Source organism: Ammospiza caudacuta, chromosome 29, assembly GCF_027887145.1.
Source record: "Ammospiza caudacuta isolate bAmmCau1 chromosome 29, bAmmCau1.pri, whole genome shotgun sequence".
Classification (NCBI taxonomy): domain Eukaryota; kingdom Metazoa; phylum Chordata; class Aves; order Passeriformes; family Passerellidae; genus Ammospiza; species Ammospiza caudacuta.
Window position 1 is genome coordinate 2,357,008 of NC_080621.1, and position 13,960 is coordinate 2,370,967.

Here is a 13,960-nt window from a genome sequence, read left to right on the forward strand (position 1 = left end):
TAACACTCAATGCTCCTGTTCTACCAAACACATAAGACAGCTTCTGAAATCCTCTCTTTCAGGTACTCCTTCTTTTTTCAATCAGTGTCATGCACTAATTCTGATTAACTTTCAGGAAACAGTGTCCCAGAAAAGGTTCCCCAAAATCCCCCTGAGCTATGTCAGTTCTATTGTGGAAGAGCACAGCAGCACCTCTGAGGTTCAGGAGCAGACTCTCACTGCTTTAGAGTTTGCACTTGCTTTCCAAGGGAACAACTATTTTAGCACTCAGTAAAAGGTCAAGTTAGTCAAATCCTTTCATGACAAAATTTAAAAAGAAAGAAGCTTTCTCTGAATTCTGGGAACAACTGCAGAGATTTTAAAAGGCATTCCAAGAAGGTCTGCCAGTCTACATTTTCCAAGGTGTCTTGCTTGTCCCAGCAAACTGAGGAAATGACAGACTCTGCTGCCACAGACTCTCCTGTGGAGGGAATGGAAGCCCTGCAGGTTCCCTTGCAAATGCTGCCCCTGTGGCTACAGACACTCCCTTTTTAGATGAATGCCTTGACAGGAGCTTTACCAAAGCAGTGGCACCCTAATGCTCTTTCTGTTTCAAAATCAGACACTCAGTCACTAAGTAAGAGAAGGAAGACATAGAAAACCCAGGTTAGGTTACACCATAACCTAAACGGAAGGGAAACCTCTACTTACGTGCGAAATTCGTAAAATAATAAATGGAATAAGCAATGCCATATGCAGCAAAAGCTGCAGTGGCGAGATGGTTCATTATTGGCATTTCTGCAACTTTTCTAAAAGCTAAATAAACAAGCCTCTTGTCAGTAGGCAGCTGCCTACTGACACATGCTTTGACCAGGAAGGTTCTCCTGATCTGAGCAGGCCTAGGGCTGCTCTGACACTCAGGCCTTCTGTGCACCAAGGCAACCTTCTGATGTCACTATGACGACGTGGCAACCATGCCCTGACATCACAAAGGAACAGCTCTGTGTTGGTCTGTGAGTTTATGCAAAGCAATACCCAACCTTCCCTACAGCAAACACAAAAGAGCCTGGGAAGTTCTCCTCTGTCACAAAGCAGCACAAATTCCCCTCATGGGCCAAACCCTGTCTTTCAAGGGATCCAAGAGGAACTCCAGGAGTGCCCCAAGCACGTACAGTCTGTACCCCAACTGAGCACTCAGATGGCACCCAAGCAAAGGAAATCAGACCAAGACAATGGCCCACAGCATTGCAAGTGTGAGAAATGACTCTCACTTTTAACATTTTAAAGGTATATTAAACATTAACAAAGGAATGAATAAGGAATGATTGCAGCATTGAGAGCCTCCATGACTAGCAGACATGTGCTCATCTACAAAGAGGATGCTCTGCCTTTTATACCCTTAGTCCCTCCAAAAGTTTTGTCAGTCAACTTTTTCTCTGCTGTCCATTGGTGGAGATTACTTTCTTGCACCTTGACTGCAGGACAGATGTTGTTTCCCCCTGCCTGCTGGTCACAAGCCAGCCCTCCCCAAATGCCCTGACTATCAAGGCTATTACAAAGGGGAGGAGAAAGAGGACTATGGGAGGATATATAACAATATCATCACTACACATTTGAACATCCACATAACATCTGCTTCTTAATTGTCAGAGCCAACCATTGCATTACTTGTCTAGAACACACAGAACCAGGAGAGAAGGCACTGTTGGCATCACAACTGAAATCCTTCCTAACAAATCTCTCCAAATATTTGCACCTTTCTTGGACATGCCCAGAGCTCTGGTGCATGTACATCTCTGCCTTTCTTGCCCTTTGGCAGCAGTCGAACCGGCAGCATCTGCCCGCCAGCAGCAGCTGTTCCAAGCTGGGAACGCTGCTGGCGGTGCTGATTTCCAGAGGCTTCTGTGTGCCAGGGGAAGCCAAGGCAGGAGCGGGTTGAACGGTGCTGGCGCTGCTGCTGCTCTGTGCCAGAGAGCCCCGGCTGGGCAGGGCACGGTGCCCACTGTGCTGCGGGCTCCTTCTCCTGCCACAGCTGGGCACACCTGGCAGCAAGGCATGACAACTGGTGGGCAAGCCAAGGGGTTTCTGGGGCTGCTCTGCTCTGCACACACCCAGGAGACCTGCAGCACAGAATTTTAACCCTCAAACAGGTGAACCAAAGGGAAACAGCTGGAAAAGATTTAATTTGGACCATTCTTACCTGCTCAACAGAAGTCTTCAAAATGAATGTTACCAAGCAGGGCCTGATCCCTGCTGCCAGCTCAGGGTTAGAAGAGAGGCAATACTTGATCTCAGCACTGGGTGTGTGGGGAATCACTTCCCTGATACGTGCACATCCAGCAATCTCACTTACTTGTTTGTACCCATGTACCCTTTTGACTTATTGATACTTAAAGCACTTCTCAGAATTTCCTGACATGAGTATAGGAGTGTCCTGTAGGTCCCTGCTGGCCTTTGTCACAGGTTCAGGAGGAGCCCCATGCACAAAAGAGCCCAGGACAAAACAGGGCTTGCAAAGCAAATTCATTCTATTAGCTGCAATAGCAAATAATACACAGCAACCCCTGGATTCCTAAAAATCTGCGGAGCAGGAGAAGGAGGTGGAGCATGGTGCTCGGCTGCAGGGGAAGGTAGGCAGTGCACTTTCAGGACATCCCCTGGATGAAAATGGTGTGCATCTCATCCTTCTCACCCTTCCAGCTCAGAACCGGGCCCTATATCTCCTGCTCAGGAGTGGAATTTCCCAGTTACGTCATTGGCTCACACATGGCTGGCGAGATGAGGCCAATGAATCAAGGATTTAAAAGAACTGGAAGAGTTAAAATTTCAGCAAGATTTAGTTAGGGGGAAGGAGTATAGCAAGAAGAGTAGAAATAATAAGGGATAGTTAATGTTTTGCAGGTAAGGTAGTTAAGGCTAGGGTAATATATCCCTTGCCTGTCTTTACTATGTTTAAAGAAGCAGGATGGGATGCGGATTTCTTTGTGACAAAGAAGAGGACCAGAGCCTGCACCTGGGCCCCGAAACTTCAGCTATAGCCAAGAAGTGCAAAAGCCTGCCAACAGGTCATAAGGAAAGAGGTCAAATTGAGGAAGACGTCTTGGCCTTCATCAGAAGGACACCATTCCCCACTTTAAAACCCACCAACCCATTTGAAGTGAAAGACTGCAGAAATGTGAAGGAACTTTGGACTCAATTATAATACATTTTAATACAAAGGAGGGTAGGCAGTGTTACCTAATGAATATGTGTTGGGTTTTTTGGGAATTATATGAATGTGTAAGATATTTTAGATAAGTAGAGAGCCAGTGATTCTTCACACATGTCTTTAGGAGACAACTCCTCCTGTGCCTGGTGCTGTAATAAACACACCACCTTCTAACTTCAGCTGTGGTGAGTTCTATTCCACACCTCATTTGGTGACCGCGCCAGGAACGCTTCTCTGCTCCAGCGAGAACAGCCGCGCTGTGGACATCTCTGGGCACTGCCAGGACATTCCTTTCCTGGAGGCACCTCCGCTCTTGGCTGTCCCTCATGGAGGACAGACAAGACTGCTGGGACTGTGGAGAAAGGGAATGTTTAACTCTGTATAAAGTAACCCGTACGGCGAACGCAGGGGAAGGGCTGTTCCTAAGTCACACAGAGATGTCCTGCGCACAACGTACGCCTGTACAGTTTGGGTTTGGGTCTGGCCGCCAGCAGAAAGGATTTGCTGTGTCAATAAGGACCTGCTAGCAATTCTGGGGGTGAATTGAGCAAATCCTGTTTTATTGCTGCAATTTTTCCTGTGTGTTGTAATTGTGGTTGTGTTTTCAGTGTGTGAATGTTTGAGGAAGATGATGTGGGTGGATGCTGTTGTGATTTATGGTGTGTGTTGTGTTGAGAAAAGCGAGCACTCTGTCCCCTCATAAAGAGATACTCCTTTCCCAGTGAGCTTGTGTGTATGGACTTTGCAGTTGCAGGGGTTGGTACTCCCTGTGACACCGGGTGCCTGGGTATACAGGGGGGTTGAGTGGTTTTTCTCCCTCATTGTGAGCATTTGGGACTGAATGGTTGTATTTGGGGAGATTTTAGGATTTTGTTTGCAACAAGTGCAGCAATTTATGCAGAAAACTACAGTGTGATGATTTACGTATGTTGACCTATGGTAGTTCCTTTCTACCACCCCCCCTCCTCCAGGGTTAAAAATCTCCTGCCACCAGGTGGACGCTCTCTTTCCTCTCCTGGACATCCTCTTTCCTCTCCTAGATGCTCCCTTTCTCCCCTTTCTCTCCTGGAGTTGTTCTCCATTAAAGCAGTGGGACTTTGGTCCCGAGAAAAAAGACCGCCTCTCGTCTTTTGCTTTTGTCCTTGTCAGTGTCACTGGAGTCCAGAGCTCGCCAAACTGATCCCCCACGAGGCAAAAACTGACAAATGGCCCCACATGCAGAGCTCAAAAACTGGCAACATTTCTGATGGACTGGAGTGTTTGCCACACTTTTGGAATTCCCTATTCCCACACAGGTCAGGCAATTGTTGAAAGGACGCACCACACTCTAAAACCCTTTCTAGGTCAACAAAAGGGGGATCCAAGCAACACCTCTGATAAGGTGTTGAGCATAGCTTTAGATGTCTTTATGCTTTGAATAGCTCATTTGCAGGACATAATCCTCCAATTTTTAGGCACTTTTCAAACAGCACACAGGCAAAATTGTAAGAAAATTTTGATCAGAAACCTTGAGTTAGGACAAATTGAAGGACCATTTGCACTAATCACTTGGGGCAAAGGGTATGCTTGTATTTATTTGCACAGGTGCCAGACCTAAGTGGGTCCCTGCGAAGGACATGAAACCGTCTCATACACAAGAGCGCACCGACAATTCCACCAGCAGGGAACTGAGCACGCAGACGTGAGCCGCACCGAGAAACTATGGTTCATGCCAGACGTTCCCTGTTCAACCTGTGAAAGCTACAAATCTTGAGTCTGATTGTTGATTCTTGGACTGTGAAAATTGTTTGTATCATAGAGCTCTTTCAGCAAAAGCATGGTGCCCATTTTGTTCAAAAGAATTCTAAGATATCCACATTTGTAAAAATTGGAGTTCAGAGGGACAGTTTAGTGCCCTATAGTTGGCCAGTCCCTGAACAAGTGCTAAAAGATTTGCTTGAGAACTGAAAGAGATGGGGAAGCTTTTGCCAAAAAGCAGCTGCACAGGAACATGGAGCTTGATCAAATGATATACTGGCATTTGTTGGTTTTGCTTGCTTGCTTTTGCAGTGCATATATGCCTGTAGATCAACCAAAAATGAACGTTTACCTTGCTTTAGCCAAGTCACCAGGCTCAGACACCATATGTTTGACCAATTTGAGCCCAGACAAACCCTTTGTGACCTGTTTGGTCGGTGTGCCAGTGCCAGCCAAGGAATGGCCAATACCCAATCGTGACAAATATTGGTGTGAGGCTGCCAACGAGACCAATCCCATAAGCAGCTGGCATCATTGAGCCCCTGATCTTCTTAGAGCACCTTCTGAACCTCAAGAATTGGAATTCTTGGTTCATTTCTAATGGAATTCTGTGCTGCCTTTCAGTACCAGGGAGATCCACAGTTAAATGTTACTCCCCATCATCCTGTGGACAGATACTCAAGTTTGTGGTGCAACTGTACTACCCCAGTGTCCCCTAAGGGTGAAACTGCTGACAAGCAGATGACCTAGATGAGTCCCCACAACAATTAGTAACAGAATATTGGCTCATTTGTGGAGGTAGAGCCTGAATTCCTCAAAAATTAAAGGTGGCCCATGTAGCATCAGACAACTCACTGTGAAAGCACCTATCGTTAAAAAAGCCATCAAGAGAAAACACAGAGAAAAAAGATTTGTCCATCATTACAAAGAAAAGTGTTATAGCAATTTCAGACCCTAGGGCCCTGCAAAATGAGTTACATCAAATTTATTTCTGCATCCACTTGCCTCGGGTGAGGCACTGAAACCATTATAGCGATTGGGGTGTTGGCTGAAGAAAGAAGACAGTGCTACTTGCATTGCAATTAGTGACATGATGACTGATGTTAGTGTTGTCAGACATGCAACCTTACGGAACAGAGCAGCACTTGATTTTCTTTTACTGGCACAAGGACATGGTTGTGAGGAATTTGAAGGACTGCGTTGCATGAACCTGTCTGATCACTCTGAATCCATCCTCAAAAGCATACAAAAGCTGAAAGATTTGACAGCTCCAATTAAAGAAGATGGTGGGTCATGGTTAGATGATTTGTTCCAAGGATGGAGCTTTGCATCTTGGCTAAGGGGACCTTGTAGCATAGGTCTCTATGGATTGGGTGTTTTGGTAGTGGTACTAGTAGTAATACCTTGCATACATTGGTGTGTGTGACAAATGATGGGCAAAACTATCAAAGAAGTTTCTCTCACACAAGAGAGAGAGGTAGGAAATGGTTTCACAGGGAGTTCTTGAAATCTCACACAGATGGTGAAGGAAGGTATAGAACATGGAGGAAGGTTTTGAATAAGACCTTGGAACAGACGAGACTATTTTGGAACAATGACTTGTAATTGTTATCAGACATGACTTTTGCCCTTTGAACTGACTGGACTTTCACAGCATTAAAATTGCTGTGTTGGAATATAGCAAGGCTTAATGCGAGCAAAAAGGATGCTTGAAGCAAGTAATAAGCAGGTATACTATAGTAAAGCTATGAAATGCAAGGTAGTTAATAAACTACACGGATACAAAGGTTTCTTTTTAGTTGTACCGTGAGGGGGAATTGTGGGAATCCTTCAAATCAGAGAGTTTTGGGAAAGCTGCAAAAGGCAGACCTCAGAAACAGCAGACCTGCAATTAGAGCTAAGCAGCAGCCATAAGATTTGTCAGCAGAAAAGTTATAGAAGAAGTAGAAAAGTAAGGACAAAAAGAACAATGGTCTGTGTATTAATGCTTGGTTAGGACAACTCCCTAACCTTCAAAAAAGTATCTCTAGCAAGATATTAGGAACTTCTCAGCTTAATAATGGAGCTCAGTGCATTGTGTTTTAAGGCTTACAAGCAGGTATTTTATTCAAAAGAAGCAAGCACTGTTTTAACAAAAGGTACGTGTGCGTATAGTGGTTGGATAGAACTACTGTCAATATGCTTCTGCTTTGTGTGATTGGTCAAAAAACTTTTCAAGGAAGCTGTACCATTAAGTTCTTTGCCTGCTGCCACAGATGTGAGCTGCTGGTATCTTCCCATAGTCATACCCAAGTCATGAGACTGATGCTGGAAAACAAACAGCTCAAGGCGCGCTCCTCAGCAGTCCCGTCCCGTTCGTGATTCGTACAGAGACCCCCCAGCCGGCAATAGTATATAGATGTTAAATTACATCTATGAGAAATTAATAGGTATTATTTCATTCATTTTGATATTTTTTCATTTCATATAGATTTATATATTTTCATTTCATATAGATTTGGTTTCTTCCTCCAGCTTGGGAGAGTGAAGAATTACAACAGTGCAAAACCTTCTGCCCGCACAGCAATCAGCCCCTGGGCATGTGCATGCACACCCACCCACTGTGCTTGCTCTTCTCAGCATCTCGGGGCTGCTGTTTGCACAGAATTGGGATGAATTTAACTCAACAGAGGCACGACTGGGGTGTCCAGCTTGTCATGAACACTCATGGGGCAACAAACAACACAGAGCTCTCAAATCACATGATCACAGGTAATTTCATTCCTGCTGGGAACTGAGGAAATCTCAAAAGAACCAAAGACACAGACAACGGGGTGGAAAACATTGGCATCATGGTACTGCTGGTATCCTCATGGAGGAAAATCTCTTGGATTTCTTAAGGTGGGAGCTTTCCAAAATCTAGGAAAATTGCCCAGCACTGGCTGCCCAATTGTGAATGGTTTTCTTGACTTGGCAAAGCTGGGGTGTTAACAATGGGCTCCGTCCTTGGTTCAAATCTCCTGCCCTCACCTGCAGGCAAAAGCACCACCAGCAGCAGCAGAAGCTACTTCAGTCAATTTTCTCAAAAAGCTCTAGTAAAGTTGGGAGAGGAAAAGAAAACACATCAGACACTGTGGATTATTGACAAGACTCTGAGGAACAGTTCCAAAGCAAAGGGCAGCAGCTTCTCTCTGGGCCACTCCTTGTGCTCCAAGGCAGCCGGGCTGCCCTGGCTGCCCAGGACCCTGCGCCCCACGGGCTCTGCAGAGCTGCACAGCGGGGAGGCAGCTTCGGGCACCTCAGGCCCTGGGCAGGAGTGGCTGCTTGCTCTGCAGGGCTGCCTCTGGGCAAAAGCAGGGTGCTGGTCTTCTGCTCTTGGCCCTAGCCTGGCCTTGAAGGGCTAATCCTGTTCCCTGTCTCAAATGTGCTAAAGACAGACTTGTTTGTTTCCAGCTCTGCACAGCTTTGATTTGCACCACAAAATACCAAAGGACTAAGGCCTGAACAACAGACCCTGACTGAAGCCTCAACAACAGGACCTGAGCCAAAGCTGCCCTCTAGATGATCTTTCCAACCCAATGTTCTATGTATCTGCTCCTTAACCAAGTATTACTGTCAAAAATATTGTTGCAGCCATTCACTGGTGAAATACGTCTGCATCTTTCTGCATGAGGAAAACGGACATGGCCACACCTGGCCTTGGTTGCTTCCCGAGCCCTGGGCAGGCTTGAGGAGCAAGAGGAGAATGAAACCAGCTGTGCCCCCAGCAGAAGCTCTGGCACATTGCTCGTCCAGCACTATCAGAGCCGGGCTACTCTCACAGTGCACTTGGGAGCCTCATGGCCAGCAAAGGTGGAGGCACCACAGGATTTCCCGGTTCCTGGCCGTGGCTCTGCAGGGCTTGGCTGGGACAGCTTCCCCCAGCTGATGTGCAGCACTGGATGAAGGGAAAAGCATTGGGGTACCTGGCGATGTATCTTCCTTAATAACCAGAGACACCCTTTTGTAATAATGCTGAGGTTCATTGCTTAGCTTATCCTTTTCTGAATCTTTTTTGCACTTTTGCATTACAGTAAATTACACTGTTCCTTCAGCTGGTGTCTATGTCTGCATCTCTGACCCTCCCCACCATCAAAACAAACACACAGCCAGTTTAGCAGGAGACCTGCCTCTCTGCCAGCCCATCTCTTGGTAAACACCCCTGGTGGCCATCTCCACAAATGAAATTCCCACTTTGCAACTTCCTTTTCTGCAGGCAGGTGAGAAAAGGAGCCACTCCTAATTCTGGACACCTCTAAAAACCAGCTGCTTTCAGCAGTCACAACCCTGAAATATCAACCTCCTTCCTTAAGCTGCCACAGGGAGCTCCCACCAAGAGGCCTTTTGTCCAACGATACCCACAGAAGAGGTCAAGAAGGGAGCAGTTCGAAACACAACTGCTTCAGAGTTTAAACCTGCCTTTATCAAATGAGCACACACCAACCTGTCCCAAAGGGAAAGCAGGCAGGAACGAGAAGCTCCTCTCCCACAACAGCAAACTCTGTGCTTTCTTTCTGTTCCGGCTGGAGAGTGGAGGCCACGGGCTACACCTCACTTTGGGAAGGAGCCCTGGGAATTGGGCTGATCTGGGAGGGCAGAAAAAGGAATTCTCCAAAAAGTAGAAAGAGATTCTCTGGAAGAAATAGATGATGACAATATTTCTGCAGAAAAGTGAAAAAAAGGATAATTGAAGCATTTCAAGAAGTGCCCAGACTGAAATTGGTTTGCCAATATGACAACCCCAAAGTCTCTGTGGTGTGTCAAGAAACTCTGGAATGAACTGCAAGGCTTGGATAAACATCATCGGTGTCCGTCCCCCAGAGCACAAGCAGCTCCCCAACATGACTTCAAGACTAACGGACAAAGTTTCCCCCTTCAGCTCTCCACAGCAGCTCTAGGGAGTCTCTCTCCATTGCAAGATCTCCTTTGTCAGTCTACAGTGACAGGAGTTGGCTGCAGGAGGCATTTGCATTGGAGATCTCCCCAGATGGGGGGAAGAAAAGGAAAAGGTGATTCCTGAGGAAAGAAAATAGCAACGCTGTTTGGGAAGACACCAGTGTGAGTTCACTACAACTCTAGGCCAGAAATGCTTTGAGGAAAGCAACATCCATCCACAGGGCAGCACTTTGACTTTGATATCCATGCTGACAAAATTGCTGCCCCTTCCTGCTGCTCTAGCTGACTCCAAATCACGAGAAATGCGCCAACTCTGCCAGGAGGACATGCTGAGATAAAACCAGCTAGTCCGCTAAAAAGGAGTCCACATTAATGTTTTCCAAGTCCCGCTTTTCATCCTTTCCTAGCCAAGCCAGAGCAATGTCCTTCCTCTCTGTCCCCGATGGTTACCCAGGCATGGGATGCAGCATGGGGACAGAGCCTGTCACTGCTCCCAGTGCCCTGCCCTGCCCTTCCCTGCTGGCCTTGCCCTTCCCTGTCCTGCTGGAACCTGCTGTGCTGTGCCGTGCCGAGCCGAGCCCGGCCAGCGGTCACACATTTCAGGAATGACCCTCCCCTGTGCCAGCCGTCAGCGTAATGAACATACCACTTTCTAACTTTGACTAGTTAGAGAGTCTTTGTCCGTGATTTTCAGTTTTAACAATTCAGGGAGCTTTTGTTTTCCCTGACAGAAGTACAGTTGCCGCCAAGGGAAGCACACCCAAAGACCAATAGTGACCCAGCCTTCCCTTTGCTTCCCTTTTCCTTCCCTCACTGCTACACAGCTCTCATACTAGGACCTCAGTGCTGCCTCACCTGAGCATTTAGAGCTGCCTCCACGCCATTCCAGGCTAAGTGCAGGTGCTCAGGATTCTGAGGTTTTCCTAGCTTCTTGGGAGAAGGTGTTTGCTTCATCTGGACTTCTTGGCGTTTCACCAGAGGAGCCAAGAACAGGCAAATTTCATCTCCACTGTGAGCTCTTCATTCTGCTTGTTCCCATGGAGCTTAAATGCCAACCTGAGCTCATCGTTCCTCTGGTACCCATAGACCATCACAACCCTTCCATGGCCTCGAGAGAGAGGAGCAGCTGCACATCTTCAGAGCAGCAGTTGCCAGCCCGCAGCCCATTAGGGAGGGAAAGAGCTTCTACCCTTGCTTTCCAAGCAGCTCCTGGTTAATGACCCTTTTCAAGAGTTTTCCTGCAGTGCTCTATCATGGGTAGATCTAAAGTGAGAAGCAGGTAGAAAGTGTCAAGTCATCTAGGAAGGGGGACCTTGAAAACAGAAAGATTCTCTGCCTCATTTTCCTGTCCTCGCTGCAGATTTGGAGGGTGTTCTGGGCATTTTGTAGACTGACTCTCTGTAAGGGTACAAGGGCACTGTGAAAGATATTGCCTAACAAGTGGCCAGTGTTAGGTGCACTCTCCTCTTTCTTTGAATGAAGCCAAACTGGGACTCTGACAGGACATTGCAGATGTTTAAGACTGCCTGCCCTGCAAATCAAGCCATGCCATTGAAATGAGCTCCGTGTGCCCCACAACAGCTGCAGCTGAAGAATATGGCCTCACCCTCAAGGCTGTTTCTAGGATAAACTCAAAGTACAAGTTTAGCATGCATGTCTACAGATCTGGGCTCTTCCTGGGTGAATCCATTTTCTGTGGTCTTTTGTGATGAGAAACCAAATGTAGCCAAATCCCAAAGCTGCTGGGAAGATGCAAAAAACTGTGATTATAGGGTCTTTGTGTGTGTCTGTGTCTCTGTGTGTGTCTATATCAGATTTCCAGTCCATGCTTTAATCTATGTACATGTCAATTTGGATAAATATTTTTAAGAGGAAGAACTCACTCCTTCAATCCCCTTGGAAGTCTGAACACATTTCTGGAACGGAGGTTGCTGTGAGCTTCCTGTGATGTTTGATCCAAGGCAGCACTAGAGCTCTGTGTCCCAAAGACACATTGTGGAGCCTGACCAATGTGTTTGGATTCTTGCAGCCAGGCCAGACACTTCAGCCCCCAGCACTCCAGCTGCCAGTGCAGGTTCTGCAGCATGGACAGCCACAGCTGGCTGTGGAATACTCCTGGGAAAGAGGAATTGCCACCGCCGGATCTGGACATGGTGCTTGAGACACTGGAGATGTTTTCTCCCTCTGCTTGGGCAACTGCATTGGACTGGGAAGAAAGGGGCTGGACTGAGAACTTGTGAATGCTGTTGCATGGCTGAGAAGGAAAGGCTTCTGGAGTTCAGCTGTGAATGGACGAGGCAGGTTTTGCCTGGTAAAGCATGACTTCCTAAAGAAGAGGGAATGAAAATGTCATCCTGGACTAAGGATGAAAAGGTGTGAGCTTGTGTTGGCCAGGTTTGGGTGCTCCTTTTCATGGGAAGAACCCCTGATGCAGGAGCATTTGTGGTGAGGAATTGGAAGCTTTGTAGGTTCTAAGAGGCTTTGTTTGATGGGAAAGAAGAGAAGAGTGTTTGGAGAAGTGGCACTGAAGGCCAAGTGTCCCATGCGGGGAGGGGCATGCCAGAGGTGCCTCTGTTGCAGCTGCAGCAGATGTGGGCTGTGCCTCTTTTGGGTGGGAAGGCCAAGGCAAAGCAAGGGCTGGGCTGCAGCTGCTGCTGCTGTGTGAGCCCTGCCGTGTGTGTAGGCGCTCCCAGAGCCCTGGCTGGGGCTGGGCTGCAGCTGCAGCTTTCTTGTCCTCTCAGTAAGCTACTGCCTGCAGTCCAGTTTCCATCTGGGAAATCCTCAGCTGGGCAAACTGGCCAGTCTTGCTGTCCATGTTGCAGAGCTCATTCCTGTTGCTCTTGGGCATCTCTGTGGGAAGAGATGTGTGTTCCCATGCTGTCCCTCCCAAGCTGCAGCCTGGACGAGACTGCTGTGCTCAGGGCTGTGGAGGAAGGAGCACATCCCTGTGCCAGGAGCTGGCAGGACTCCTTCTTAGCAGCCATTCCACGTGTTCAGTGTCAGCCCCATGTTCAACACTGTCAGCTCTGACAGCTTTTGGACTGTGTTTGAGAAGTCAATTTTTCTGACTGTTGAATGGCTTTGGGGCCCCGAGTTGTTGTTAGGAAGAAGGGATTAAGTGTCTGAGCCATGGAGTTGGTGGACCAGGTGTTTTTTGTAGGTGGTGAGAAGGGTTTCTTCATTTCTGTTTCTCTTTCAAGGGGAATATTAATGTTGCCCCTGAGTCTTTAGGAGGGGAGCCTGTGGACAGAGCTGCAGCAGAGGGAGCTTTGCCTAGCACGGAGAGCTGCAGCAACAATTCCCAGGAGCCCAAGGAGCTTGGTAAGGACAGAGGCCCCACTGGTTTAGAGAGGGGTGAGATGGCTGCTCTGAGCCTGCCTCTGGCAGGAAGGGAGATGAGAAGGGTTGAGTTCCTGTCTGCAGGCTTGGTGCTTCCTGCTGCCTTGAGTTCAAATCCTGCACGGGCACAACCTGCCTGAGCCCTGCCCTCCACGCTTCTCCAGAGGCTCTGACACTGAGTCCTGTGCTGGGGCAAGAGAGCAGGGAGTAAACCTGACCTTGTGGCAGTTGTGTCACCAAGCCAGGTGTCCCAGTTTTGTGCTGATGTCCGTGGATAAGTTTGCTGCAGGATGTCAGTGCTCTGGAGGCAACGCTGAGTGACTCTTGAAGCAAGAGAGGAAAAGCCCAGAAAAAGGTCAGTGTAGAAATCTGAGCTTTTTGTCTCCAAGCATTAAATCAATGTAATGCCACTCTGCTGATAGCTGTAGTGAGATACATTAAAAATACAAGCAGGAGAAGCTCTGAGGCCAAGGAAATCATTAGTCACAAATCCAGGAGCTCAAGGAAAAACTGAAATTACCCCTTTAAATTAGTGAGAACTAAAGTAGAGAGAGAGCACTTTGGGTCTGCATCCTTGAGCAAAGCTGGTGCTGCCTGCAGTCCTGTTAGGGAGCTCTTTCCTTCGCAGCTGTGAAAAACAGAACTCACTTCTTAGAATTGTTAAAAGTTTAATACTAATAGGATAAGAAAAGACAATATTTGCAGCACTGTGGTGCTTGGGGCTAACACCCAAACAACACCTGGTGTGTAGCCACAGTGTTATTTTTATGGTGTTACGTTGCT